This window comes from Phascolarctos cinereus, unplaced genomic scaffold, assembly GCF_003287225.1.
Source record: "Phascolarctos cinereus isolate Bilbo 61053 unplaced genomic scaffold, phaCin_HiC Scaffold_9;HRSCAF=440, whole genome shotgun sequence".
Taxonomy (NCBI): Eukaryota; Metazoa; Chordata; class Mammalia; order Diprotodontia; family Phascolarctidae; genus Phascolarctos; species Phascolarctos cinereus.
In genome coordinates, this window is record NW_027556402.1 from 118480935 (window position 1) to 118496058 (window position 15124).

The 15124-nt window shown below is 35.6% G+C and overlaps 1 protein-coding gene across 5 annotated transcripts in view; it reads left to right on the top strand.

The window, feature by feature from the left end:
* Positions 1-15124, top strand: part of ELF2 (E74 like ETS transcription factor 2) — a 125710-nt gene that overhangs the window by 74544 nt on the left and 36042 nt on the right. The window contains exon 2 of one of the 5 annotated variants that reach the window (XM_020967486.2): positions 4757-4919. The exons of the other annotated variants lie outside the window; for them this stretch is intronic. The gene's annotated coding sequence lies outside the window, so the exon portion shown is untranslated. The remainder of the gene's footprint in view (positions 1-4756; positions 4920-15124) is intronic. 5 annotated transcript variants of the gene reach the window in all.

Below are 15124 nucleotides of genomic sequence, written 5' to 3' on the forward strand. Positions count from 1 at the left end.
CATTACATTTATATACCATAGCTTGTTTAGCCATCTCTTTAAGCAGTGGACATCAGTTTATTTCCCTTTCTTTGCTACCACAAAAAGTGCTGCTATAAACTTTTAGATGCATATTAGGCCTTTTTATCATTGACCCCCTTGAGGTATATGCCTAGCACTGGGCTCTCTGGGTTAAATGGTATGGATATTTCAAACACTTCAAGCTGCTTTCCACAGTGGTTAGACCAGTTTACAGCTCTGCCTATAGTGTATTAGTGTGCTTGTCTGTTCCCAGCTCCTCAAACATCTACTGTCCCTTTTTCCAGTTTGTTGGCTATAAGGTGAAATCTCCTAGTGCTTTTGATTTGCATTTCTTTTCTAATCAGTGATTCTGAGTATTCTTTCATGTGGTGTTAATAGTTTGCAAATCTTTTTTTTTCATTATTTTTTATTTTTAGGCAATTGGGGTTAAGTGACTTGCCCAGGGTCACACAGGTAGTGCATGTCAAGTGTTTGGTCTGAGGCCGTATTTGAACTTGGGTCCTCCTGACTTCAGGGCTGGTGCTCTATCCACTGTACCACCTAGCTGCCCCTGCACATCTTCTTTTGAGCACTGTTTATTCATACCTATTGGGGAAATTTACTACCTTGTTAAAGTATAATTTTTACTCTTTTATTTTGAAGATTATGCAAAACTTTAAAGACCTTAGGCTAGGTTATTAAATATTATCTTTAAAATCTAACATTTGTTCAGTTGTTTTTCAGTTGTGTCTGACTCTTTGTAACTCCATTTGGGGTTTCCTTGGCAAAGATACTGGGGTGGTTTGCCATTTCCCTCACTCATTTTACAGATGAGGAAACTGAGGCAAACAGGGTTAAGTGAGTTGTTGAAGGTCACAGGATCCTGCGTGTCTCAGGAAGATGAGTTTTCCTAACTCTAGGCCAGCACTCTATCCACTGCGCCACCTAGCTGCCCAAAAATCTAATATAAAATTGCACAGAGGTACCTAAAGATGTATCTCTAGACTTTACCTGTCTTTACCTTACTTTAGTATATCTTGTTTCCCTGAAATCTGGGAGGATGTGGCCTTCTTCCTGGGGCATGAGACTGGCAAACCTCTTGAGTGCAGCTTAAACCAGATTAAAATATAATTGGGAAATGTTTAACAAAATAAATAAAAATACAGTAAATATAGACACAAGCTGCACCTTAAGAGAGAGGATAGGCTAAATACATAGATCTGTGGGTGATCTACATAGAGATGATAATAGAACCTACGGAAAATGATCAGTCAAACAAGTCAGTCATTAATTAGTGCCAGGCACTGTGTTGGGCATTGCAGATACAAATAGAATAAAGAAAATAGTTTCTACTTTAAAGTAGCTGAGGTTTTAATAGGACAAGTATATAGAAGTAGACATGATAAAGAGAATGTATACAAATAAAGTACAGGATAGTTAAATACAAGTAAGTTTGGGAGCAAGTGCTAGCAGTTGGAATCAGGAAAGGCTTCATGTGGAATGTGGTACTTGAGCTGCTTCTTAAAGGTAGAAGTGAGGAGGGGGGCATGGCAGATAAGGGAGGAGGGTGTGTGTGCAAAGGTGTGAGGGTAGGAAACAGAATGCCATGTTGTGAAGAACAGAGGCCAGTTTGGCTGAATTCCAGGGTATGGAAGGGAGAGCGATATTGAGTGATGTTGGAAAGATTGGGGCTAGGGTGTGAAAGGCTTTGAATCAGCATAGAGGAGTTTATACTTGATTCTGGAGCAAATAGGAAGCCTCTGGAATTGATCAGGTAGGAGATTGACAGAGCCCAGTCTTCATCCAAAGAAAATCACTTTAGTAGTAATGTGTAGGATGGTCTAAAATGTGAGAACCTTGAGGCAAGGAGATCAGTCAGGCTGTTGAACAGTATTGGGGTGAAAGTTGATGAAGGCTTGACCTGAAGTTGTAGTTTTGTGGATACAGAGAAGGGATTGAGTTTGAGAGATAGTCTGGAGGTAATTTACTGATTGTAAATTCGAGGCAAAGGAGGAAGAGGGAGGATAATTCTGAGATAACAAACCTAGGAGACTAGAAGCAATGTGTGACACTTTTGACAGAATTAGTGACATTTGGAGGAGGGGAAGGTTTTGGGGAAATGATAATTCGCTTGAATTTTGGACATGTTGAGTTTGAGATGTTTTAAGGACATGCAATTTGAAATGTCCATTATGTAATTTAGAGATGGAGGAGTGAAGCTAATGATTACTGAGAGGTGTACAGAAAAAAAGAGGGCTCAGGAAAGAACCTTATCTTCTATTTCATGTACTGTTGGTATCATACATTTTGGCACCTTACAATATTGTTTTTGCGTTACACACTGGTTGTTTTATATGTCTGACCTTTTCAGTAATATTATAAGCTTCGTGAGTGTAGGAGTCATGTATTTTTTTTGTCTTTTGTATTTCCATGAACACTTTTTTTTTTTGCCCACTGTCAGATACGAAGTAGATTCCATGTTGAACTGAATTGAATTTTACTAGTATTTGAAGAGCTATGTATAAGCCTAAACATCTTCTAGTTTTATGGACATGTTTTATTTTGAACACCTCATGATAATTTTTAAAATGAAAGCAACAATTCAGCAATTTAGATTTTGTGTTACACCAAAACCATACTGTATTTAAAGTGTCTATGTTATTTCTGTCTAAGAAGTATTAATAAGTATTTCATTTGTGACAGAACCTTCAGCACTATAGCTACGTTGATGAACAAAGGTTTGGCCTGGGTAGTTGTGTAGGTTTTGAGAGGTTCCTCCCACACCATTGGTTAAAGCAGTGATTTTTAGGTGGTTTGGTGGACATGAGGAAAGTGTTCTCAAGGCAGAGCATAGAGAAAAAGGAAACTTTTTCCTTTGGATGTTTTAAATTTCATTTTTATGCCTTTTGATGGTTGTGAACTATTCTACTCCAAACTTTAAAATATTGATTCTCCTCCCCCTCCTCCTTTTTTTCCCTCCTCTTTCCTTTTTATTTCCCTTTTCCTCCTGGTTTTCCCAGGGACAAAGGAATGTGTATGTGTGTAGTGGAATGGGAAGGAAGGGTTATAGGTAAAGCTGTCTATGGTAGATGATTTAGATGTTTTACTGGTTTGCAGTATAGTTTGAGTTAGGAAATACTGGTATAAAGGATCCTCATTCCCAGTTTTTTCTCTCTAAAAAGTTTTAGCCATGTCAGAATTGCATATGTCAAATTTACAAATGTACTGCTAGTTTAAAAAAGGTTGAAAATCATTGATTTATCATTATATCACTTAAGTACTATTTTGACTTTGGTCCTAATGAGACTGGTCTCCTGGTTGATTTCCCATTTGAATCAGGTGTCTTGACCATATTTTGTTGCCACAGGTTGCACTTAGGGGGACTAGGCAGTGGAGGGTGGATGGGTGAGTTAAGATCCTTGATAATTGTTAGGAAACAGCTCATAGCTCCTATCTTGATAATGGTAAGTCTTAATTTAAATGAAAGAAAGCGTGTTGCTGGTGGCCCATGGTGTGGGTGGGAGTGAGGGCGTTTCCTGAAGCCGCACATGCTAGGGAACTGTTTTAAAGCTACTTCAGATGACAGTGCAGCTGAAAATCATGTTGATAGCATGCAGATAGATGTACTTGTTTCCTAATTCTACTACATTTTCATCCCTGAGATATTGTCTCAATGGGAACACTTTTCCTATAAAAGACATTGTAAGTTATGTATGAGAGTGAAGGGTGGATGACAGAGTAAATTATTTCTGAGTCCTAGGGAAGGGATCTAAAAGGATGTTGGATGGAAGATTTTGGGAGTGGGTGTGAAATGTACTTTAAGGCTGTTATTTTTTTATATATCCTTTTAAAAATGTCAGTATACTACAGAGAGATCAGAATAGAATGATGAATGAAAATAAAAGCTGAAATAACTAGGATCTTTTATTTATGTATGTGCATTCTCTCATGAACATCTTGATAATGCTGCATTTTGTATTTTTAAGCTGCTGAATTTTCTCTTTAAATTATTGGAAGTTCTTGGCAGAAATGTATTAAATTAATATTGTTGCTTGTTTTCTAGGATAGTGGTATTTTAAAAACAAAGTTTTATCATTCTAGGTAATTATCAATGAGAGTTTATCATAGATTAGAGTTAGGAAGAATTTTGTAGGGTATCTGGTCCAACTGTCTCATTTTACTGATGAGGAAACTGGGGCCCAGTAGTAAGCAGTACATGATGTAGATTTGAAACAACCTACTCTGACTTCACAAGGCAGCTAGGTGGTACAGTGGATAGAGCAGAAGGCCTGGCGTCAGGAAGACCTGAGTTCAAATGTGCCTTCAGATACTTGCTAGTTGTGTGACCCTGGACAAGTCACTTAACCCTGTTTGCCTCAGTTTCCTCTTCTGTAAAATGAGCTGGAAAGGAAATGGCAAACCACTTCAGTATCTTTGCCAGAAAACCCCAAATGGGGTCATGAAGAGTTGGAAATGATTGAAAACCAACACAACTCTGACTTCAATACCTGTATACTTCCCACTGTACCACTATATGAGTTTAAAGATTAAATGACATAATACATTTTGAAAGATCTAGCAAGAAGGAAGTTCCTTTTGTTAATTGAGTATTTAGCTTGTTAGAATAGGGTTTTTTTTCCTCCTGAACATAGAAGGATTTCCCAAGAAGTCAGATTTCTCCTTTGTAGAGATTAAAGATTTACTTGACTTCATGGTGAACTGTTTTTGGCATAACCTTTTGTCTTTGTATCATCAGAAATCCTCCCTGTGGCACAAAAAGGACTGTTTTAAGTAGAAAATATTGTTGCCACGGGGAGGTAGAAGATCTTCATGAAAAACTGGGGATCTGAAAAGGAGCCCCTTAACCCCAGGATAACCTGAAGGTGAAACTTGAGTGAGCGAGAAAGAAGACAGTGCTGGTATGTTTGTTTATAAATTATTTGGATTGCTTAAAACTTAACTTTCAACTAAAATCTTGAAAATACATTGGCTATATGCCTACATTTGTTTAAAGGGTGATGATACCTTTTAAAGGTAGGCGAAAGCAAATAGTAATACAGCAGTGTTATTAATTAAATGTTTTTAAAAACTCTGAAACTTTTCCCTTAAACACTTTGATGCCTTAAGTTATCTCCCTCATTCCTAATCTTTATTTATTTTCATAGATAAAACTCCAGGCTATTTCTTGGCCTGTACTGCATGGGAGCTACTTACTACTGAGCATCTTTGTCTTTTTTTCATCTCCACTATTTACTTCTGTTTCTAGATTTCTTGTTTATTAATTTGAAATTGTTTCCTTTTGACTATATCATCTTTTAGAATTTAGCATACTTGCGAAGTTCCTTCTAATGAATTGAAATGTCTAGAATTTTTATTTTTAACTGTTCATTAAGTTCATTTACTTCAGACTTTAGAAATGTTAGAATTGTAACTGTGTAGGAAAAGTTTTTATTCCTCTTCATCTATCAGTCAGAAAATATTGTTGGAGGAAAGATTTATTTAATTTTTTAATGAAGTTGTCATTTTATATCTTATCAGTAGAATTATTGGCCATTCAGCATCAAGATCAAGGTTTGGGAAAATAATAAGTTCTAGTTGTGAAAGGTGCTGTGTGCTGAATAAGCTCTATAAATCTTGACAGTGTTTCAAAATAAATTTTCTAAAAAGTAACTTTTTTGATCAATATTTAATTTTACAGAAATTGTTTATAGTGTTCAAGAAACTGGAATTTGAAAATAGTATAAAATTTGAGAGAAAACCACTTCTTCTGATACAGCACATTTATTTAAATTAATAAATGATATATTTTTCTTAATTACGTGTTATCTTTTAAATTGAATTTTGGTATTTACATGCTTTTAAGTAAAAAAAATTACACTTTTGAGTTAGTATGTTACTTTTAAGAAGGTACAAATTGTAGTTTTTGATATGTTGCATGCTGTGTTGTGTCATATCATTTTGGCCATGTTCCGTATTAGAAATTGTCATGGCTAGTAAACTTGCATACATTGTAGGGTGTAAAGTTACAAAAGAGGTGAATTTAGGGTCAGCTAGGTGGCGCAGTGGATAGAGCACTGGCCCTGGATTCAGGAGGACCTGAGTTCAAATCCAGTCTCAGACACATAACACTTACTAGCTGTGTGACCCTGGGCAAGTCACTTAACCCCATTGCCTAGCCAAAAAAAAAAAAGGTGAATTTGGTGACTATTTCAATTGTAAAATAATTCTTTAAAAATGAGTGTTGCATGTAACTAATTGTTTACATAGATTGTTGCAGAGAAATTTTAACCAAGAGATTTAAAGATAAAAGTGTTAGGCACTACTTCCAAATGAAGATTGATCAGAAATGAAAACAAAAACATTCATGAAATTACCCAGTGGGACAATTTGGAAACATCTTTTATATAAAGATTTTTTATATCTAGAATGTGTGCCGCTAAAAGATGTTCATTTTTTGTCTGGTCCCAGTGCATGCTTATTTCTTTGAGAGAATTTTGACACTATCCAGCTTTCTCTTTTCATGTGTTAGGTGGTATCTATCTAACAATGTTATTAACTTATGTTAGTTGAGAATAGTTTAATACAAATTAACATTTTAACAATGATTTTATCAATCTGAAGTACATGAATAGCTCAGTTTAGGTTAACGAATTATTACCATATAGAAATCCCTCAAGAATCTTCTTTAATGAATAATAGCATGCTTTGTAGTTACCTTATCAATTGCATATATGAATGATTCTAAAGTAATTTTAAAGAGTTTGTTCTCTAAGCTTAAGAATTCCTCTTTCAGTATTTTTATGGTATTAATTTGCTTAGCAAATCATTTTCTCATTGAAAGTACAGAGATTAACTTCAGCCTAGCCCTTGTAAGAATGATCCCATAATCCATTTTAGTGGTGTTTAAACTAATAATATTTTTATTCTTTAATGAAGAATCACAGTGACTAGCCAGATAATTCAGCCCTTCCCAATAACATTTTTAAGGTGTCATCAGTGTGTCTCAATTATAAATTTTGGTCTCATCCAAATAATTGATTCAGTTCTCAGTTTCAATTGGTATACTCAGATATAATCCCTTTGTTTACAACTACCTAGGATTTTTCATGAGAATAAGATGGAAAGCAAAAAACTGTTGAGAAATATGGCTTTATTCTGGGGCCTACATCTAACAGCATAGGGCGTTCTTTCCGTTTGTTTCCTTTTGTACCATCTTGATGGGAATTAATATAGATTAACCCAGAATAATGGAGTTTTGATGTCATTTGCCGTTTTATTTTGCCGTCTTTGCTTTTTCCATACTCGTTTTTTTTTTTTAAATTAAAATAATGACTCCTTTGAAAGTCATTGAATTTAGATTCTCCTCAGGGGAAGGAGAGAATAAACTAATCTATACTAGAACAGAAAAATCCCTTTTTTTCCAACACTAATTGCTATTTTTCCTGTTCTGTGGAGAATTAACATAGCTCCCAGCTATAACTGTTTAAGTTTCCTATGATGACCCAGAACTGATTTAGGAAATGTGACGGGGTGATATTTAGTAATAGTGGGTAAGGTGTGGTGGTAATATTTGTACATCCAGAAGAATTCAAAGTAAATGCACTCCTCTTTGTTTTCCATGACTACATTTCATTTTGGTGTTAAAGCAACTTAGAACAGTGACCTTCTCAATGCCTGTTGAAACTTGGGGAAGGAAGTGTCTTGCAAGAATGTGATGTATTCATTTAGGTGATGTAGTGGATATAATGCTGATCTTGGGGTAGGAAGATCTGAATTCAAATCTTGCTTCAGACACTTACTAGATGTGTGACCTTGGGCAAGTCACTTAACTGCTTTGTGCCTCAATTTCCTTTATTTATAAAATGGGGATGACAATAGCATCCTTCCCACAGACTTGTGAGAATTAAAGGAGATTTTATACACACACACACACACACACACACACACACACGCCCTTTCCAAACTAAGTGTTATGTAATTCTCAGCTATCCATGGTTTCATGTTGGTGTTTTGAATTTATTACAGTAGTTTTCCTTTCGCACTACTGAATAAGAACAAACATTATTTTTAGTCTGTTGTTTACCTTGCTTGATTCAAAAGAGCCTTTGGTTTAAGATCTGCCAGTGGTATTTACTAGCTTTGTGATGATGGGTTTAACCACTCTGAACTTCAGTTTCATAGCCTATAAAATGGAGATAATAATTCAATTTAATTAAATAAACATTTATTAATCACTTAAAATATGCTAGGCACTGTGCTGGGATACAAATAGGAAAAAGAGACAGTCCCTGCCTTCCTGGAGCTTAGTAGGGTCTGGTCTGAAAGTACACAAAAAAGAAACTCGGAGGGAGACTGAGGGGGGTGCTCATTGTTTGATGGAGTGAAAGCCCTTCAGAGCTGCAGATGGAAAATAATAGAATAATAATAACTGTTCTACCTACCTTAATGGCTTATTGTGAAGATTGAGAGAGATAATTTCCATTAAGTATTTGGTAAATCTTAAATGTCAGCTGTTATATAATGTCTTTCAATCATTGATATAGTAGGAAAATTGCTCTTTGATATATTTTTGACAACATGGAATGAAAGTAGGGAATAATTTGGTAATACTACAGTTTAGTAAGTAAAGCACTAGATAATTTAATGACATCACTGAGTTAGATAACAGATAAAGCAATGATTACTTCAGCTTATGTGTTTTGTGTGCTATATTAAAAAAAATCTATCTATTGTTATTGGCACTAGGCATTCTGCATTATAATAAAAGAGATTCTTTGTATGTAATTGTGTATAATTCATTGTTACAGTTTTTATATGGGAGACCTGATTTGATATGTAGCATAGTCAAATCCATGAATAAGTAAAGCATTTTATAATGGAATTTTTGGTATATTTTTATAATCCCAGTCAGTTATGTATATTAATTATAAAAGGGCTTTGTTACTACCTCTTAGAAGCTTTCTATTCCCCTCTCAGTTTCATTTCCTCTTCAAATGACCTTAATTACCTTATGTTTACTTATCTTTGTATTTGTTGTATCCCTTCTAGATAGAGCTCAAGTTAAATCAACAAGCATTTATTAAACTTATTATGTGTCAGGCATGTTTGTCTTAAGATTTTTTCCTTTCAATATGACTTACTATTGCAAGAATTCAGATATGCTAGTGGTCAAACAACAATGACAACAACAACAACAATAATAATAGCATATGTACTACTTTAAGGGTTACAGAGCACTTTATGTATTATCTTATTTGATCCTCATAACCCTGTGAGTAAAGTGCTATTATTATCCCCATTTTACAGATGAGACAACTGAGACTGAAAGAGGTTCTGCTGCTTCCCCAGGGTCACAGAACTAGTAAGTGTCTGATCTGAGGCAAGATTTGAATTAAGGTCCTCCTGAGTCTAAGTCCAGTACTCTATTGACTGTATCACCATGTTGCCTAGAATCAAACAAACTTCTTAAGTAAATAATTGATATATCAAGATTAGTCTATGATATACATATTAGTCCTATGCCCCAATACTAGTGATATTTTGAAAGATGTTCTGTTAGTTCAGTTGCTTAGAACAGTGCTGGTGAGATCAGGGTTATGGATCCAGTCTGTCATCTTTGCTTTGTTTTATGTACATGGCCTGGGCCCCATAACACTCTGAGTTAGCCGTCTTGCAAATGTGTGCCCTTACAGGAGAATATAGATGCATCAGCATAATCTATCATCATAATTTTTGAATGGGTTGAGGGCAGATAATAGTGGGACAGTAGCTTTTTCAAGGAACAGCAGTTTATAATTCACTAAGTAAGTCATGAATTCTGGCCTGAGAGGAGGAAGAGCTTTCACTTCTTTATTATGGACTCATATGATTGACAGTAGGTAAATTACTTAGCGTTTCTATGTGGCAGTTTCTTAATATATAACTTTACTGCTCATGTGATATTCAGTGCCTCATTGTGATATGGAGGTGCCCCTGAATGTTCAGAGACCATGCCAGTAGAGTGTGAGCTCTGACATCTAAGGCAGATGTCAGGCCTTCTTGTATATGCCTAGTGGTAGACTGTGTATTTATGATCTGAGGACCAGACTAGGTAACTTCAGACTGATTAAAATCAACTCTAGGGCCTTGATTTTTCCTGCTATAGCTCTTAAAAGATTGTTCACTCAGTGATAGAGGGATTTCATTCTTCATCAGTGGAAGAAAGTATCCATACTGACGAAATCACAGATTCTTGATGTATTGAAGTTTAAATTCAGATTTTCTAGCTTGACGTATTCTAGAGATAAAATTTTTCCTTTAGTGAACTGCATGAATCTCTCTTAGTCATTCTCTATGTCAACTTGAAGCCTGCAACCTTTAGCTTTTCGTTCTCTAATACCGTGTTATAGGTTTTAAAAGGTGACATTTCTATATTATAGAGAGTGATTGGGGTGTGTGTGGGGGGAAATAAACCTGAGTTCTGTAAGCTGGATTTCAATTCCTTGGCAGTGATCAGAAATCTTAATTTTTAGTAGTAGGAATAGTTGGTGATTTAAAAATTTATATAGTGCCTTCCTTAAAAAAAAAAACCAAAACCAAAAAACCTTAAGACGTACCAAGATTACATGTGGTGATGTCCTTTCTGTTGCTGACTTTTGAAAGAGGTTTAGTAGGAGGGCTTTATTAGGGAATTGACACATCTGTCTCTTGCCTATATATTTTGGCCTCTGCCCAGTGTTCATAAACTTATGTTTAAGTAAATATTTGTTTAAAAAAAAAAAGCCCAAGTCTCTGCATGAGTATCTTAGTTGCGTTAACATTTTTTGTTTATCCTTAGGTTGTTAAATAAACTTCTATAAAATATATCTGATATTAATTTACTCTTAATCCTTGCTTAAATAATTAATATTTTAAGGGCCTGATTTATGTAAATGAAACTATTGTTTCAAAGTTAAAACATTTTGGGGAAAACAGTACTGTATTGTTTGTGGTAGTCAATATAATTTCATATATGAATTTCCTCTGGACGATGCAGCCATTTAATAATAACATATAAGAAATTTTGGCAGTATGTAATACCTATAACTTCTGAATATTTCTGTAAAGATTCAAAAAAGACAATGCAGAATAATGTTTAATTTTGTGTTTTTCTTTCCTGACAGAAGTGTTACTATTTGCTTTCCTATCCTATCACTGCACCAGAGCTGCTTGGACAGCTCTGGATCCTGAAGCAGGAAGCACACTCCTGTGTTTCTTCTCTCCATCTCATCCATCGGCCTGAATTTATTGAGTATACCTGTTCTAACTATCACTGATCATTCTGTACAATTTTTTAAGCAGCTAGTTCTTCTTTTCTTTTCTGCTCTTTATTGGTTTATACTATTCAGCAATGTCAATCTTGACATTAGTGCCATGGGTTCAAATCCTGTTTTTGGTGATTACTACTTTGGACCTTAGCTGTCTTCTCTATAAATAAGAGGTGGGGTTGGACTATATGGCTTTATAGGTCCCCTTTAACTCAAAATCTATAACATAAAATGCATTAGCAACCTAAAGCCAGACAGAAGGGATATTAGCTACATTTCCCTCCTAATGCTACTCAGTATTTTCAGAACTCTTCATAGAAGCTTTGGAATTGTCTGGTATTTTCTTCATTATTTGTTCCTTCACAGTGAGACATGTATTTATCTTATGTAAATTTTCTAAATTCTTTTTGGCATCTAACTTTAAACAGTTCTAAATAGAATTCTTCATGATCATTCAGTGTCAGAACTAATTGACACTTTCTTGGTTGTGAATTAACACTTAGGAAAAGGGTTATATAATTATATAAAGTGTGTTACTGTATAGTTTATAGGATCATAGAACTAGACTTCAGAGGGCCTTCAGAGGTGGCTAGACCAAACCCTTCATTTTATAGATGAGGAAACTGACACCTAGCAAGAAACTGAGACCTAGGGACTTGCTCGAAGTTGATCATCTCTAAGAATTTACTGGTATATATAATGAACTATACTCCACATATGACTTATTTTGATGCCTTATCAAGGTTTAGAGAGCTGACTGTGGTTTTTTTTTTTAAAGGCAGTTGGGGTTAAGTGACTTGCCCAGGGTCACACAGCTAGTAAGTGTCAAGTGTTTGGTCTGAGGTCAGATTTGAACTCAGATCCTCCTCACTTCAGGGCCAGTGCTCTATCCACTGCACCGCTTAGCTGCCCCTATGACTATAGTTTTTTAGAATCATTCCTCATAGAGCACAAGTTTGGGATAATCCTACCAAGCTGGAAAGACTTAGTACAAATCTGGTGATGGATTATCTATTGATTAAGGATCAGCTTAGCTAAGTTTGGAGAGATAAACAATCAGGTTGGCTGTAGAATATTGAAGTTTTTGGCTTTGGCAGATTTTGAAAACAATCTCTACTAAAACTATAGTGATTGTGATCTGTGTCAGTGGAGGAACTGCAATACCTACAAATTGTTGAAGTATTTAATCAAGTAAGCTTAAACTCTAAAAATAGACACTTGCCAAGGAACTAATCTTCCCATCAGCCATCATGTTTTTTGGTATTTCATAAACAAGTGATAACTTGTAGTTTTATTACTATAGATAAGTAGGTCACAAAATTATTTTCATATGTAGTCTTGCATTTAACAAGTCTATATTTACTTTCCACTGAGGACCTACTCCAGAATTGTGGTTTAGAACTGATTCTAGGTTCTTTAAAGCTCTTTATTTGAGCTAAGTACAAACACTGGGAGGTTATACCAGGCTGGAAAGGCTTTGAGTTACGGGCCAGTGATGGACTAATGGGAACATTCATTCATTTAACAAATATTAAGTATGCAAAGTACCTATGTAAAGGCATGCAGAAAAAATGGTATGTTTCAAAATTTGGTACTTTGGGTCCTTTTGTCTTATTTCTTCATGGAATAAGGGATATAGAAGAATTACTTCATTGTATGATTAAGTTTTTATTTTAAAAAAGGAGTCATATGATCAAATCCTGCTTTGAGAGCATGTTTTCTGCTGAGTACTGTATTTCAAATAAATTTTTATTTTTAGCAGAATTTTTGGGGTGGAGATTAGCTATACCATGATATTTATACAGTATATCCAGCAGATACAGAACACAAATGCACACACATATGTGTACACACATACATTTGTGTATATACTTGTATGCTGTATACATGCTGGGTATATTGTGTAGACATAATGTTATAACTAATCTCCACTCCCCAAATTTTTTCTACAAATAAACTCATGTATGTAATTCATGTGTATAGTGCATACGTGTGCATATATGTAAGCATGTGTAGATATGTATAGTATATAGGTATATACATTGCATTCCTACTGATAAATCATGAGTTAAACTTTGAAAGCACAGTATTTTAAAAACAAACCAAAAATGTGTGTGTGTGTGTGTGCATGCACGCATATATGTGTACATGTATCTCTCCTCTAGTGTGAATTCCTCAATTCCCGCTCACAGTGGTGGACTCACTCTCCCCAGAGAGTGGCTGAGCACTTCTCTATGACTTACCCATAGCTTTGTAGTTTCTATAAGTGCTACTCATGAACCCCTACCAGTGTGCTTACCACTGATTGTAGGCCAGACACTTAAGCAGCTATAGCAAAGGCAATTCCTCCAAGCCTGAGATATACTGTCTCCTTATACATATAGGGTTCCTGAGGAGAGTGAACTCAAACTTGTAGTAAAGTGGTTAATGGGGCACACATGTAGGGAACCTGTGTGCCAACTCTTAGCTACTAGAAGTCATTTTCTACCTTTCTGGAGTCCTCATGAAATTTGCCTTAGGTATAGGTCTCTTCTGGGCGTCGAGGTTTGTTCTTGTAGAATCCTGAGCTGTCTTTCCTTGATTTGTCTTAGCTCCTGATGCAGGTGCTGCTTCTAGTCACTGCTTCTTTGGGGACACTGCCACCAGTGGATGGGAATTCCATATCTTCTGACCTTTTGAGGTTCCGAGGTTGTCCTCTGGTCAGTGAAGGATGAGGAGACTGCCCTCTTTCTTCCTACCACCATGCCTTCCTCCCCACCTCCCAGTTTCCTTTAAGGAGTCCTTTAGTGCTGGATTTGATAGCTACTTAGCTGATTGCTGCCAAATTAGCTTGCTGTTTTTATACATATTCCCATGGAATATGATTGATTCTCTCCAAAGCCCCTATCATCCTTTCAAATTGATAAAATACTCACACATAGTTTACTTTTGATTCAACTGAGATGTCTGGGCCTTCTGTGCTTGATTAGGGTAAAGGTAAGTGATTTTTTGTGTTAGAGCTTTTCTTGTTAATGCAGAAAGCTTTATGAATGTGAAACAATGTAGGAAAAACACTTTAGGTAAATTTTTTTTTTATCAACATTGAATTCCTGCAGATAAATCATGCCTGAAATGTTCTTCCTCCTCACCTCTGCCTCTTGGCTTCCTTCCAGTGCCAGCTAAAATCCCAACCAATATGAGAAGCCTTTCCTGATTCCCCTTAATACTAGTGCCTTCTTTCAAATGATTATCTCTAATTTATCATATGTGTGTGTGCATGTATCATATATCATTTATGTGTATGTAATCATATATATCGTGTATATATGTAATAAATTAAAGATTGTATATGATAAATTGGAAATAATTGAAAGAAGACACTGGTGTTGATCTATATGTATGTATAATTATACACACATATAACACAGACAGACACACACACACACACACACACATACATATGTCTTGTTTGTTTGTAATTCTTTTTGCTGGAGATAGACCTTGTTCTTAAGGAGCTCACAGTCTAATGGAGTATTTGTCTCCCATATTAAACTGTGAGCTGCTTGAAAATAGAACTGTCTTTTGCTTTTCTTGCTATCCTTGGCTCTTAGCACAGTACCTGGCATGTAGTAGGCACTTAATAAATGCTTATTGACTGATGAGCCCTAAGCATTGGTATAAAATTAGTGTTAAAAAGATGGACCTTTGTTTCGGGAGAAGCTTGATGTCATTAGATACACAGATGGATAAAGTCTGACAGTCTGGAGTTTATATCCTAATGGGGGAAGATATCCCATAGTGGGGTGTTAGAAGAGGGATTGAGGAGGATGTGCAGTCTGTCATGGTGAGGAAATGCAGCA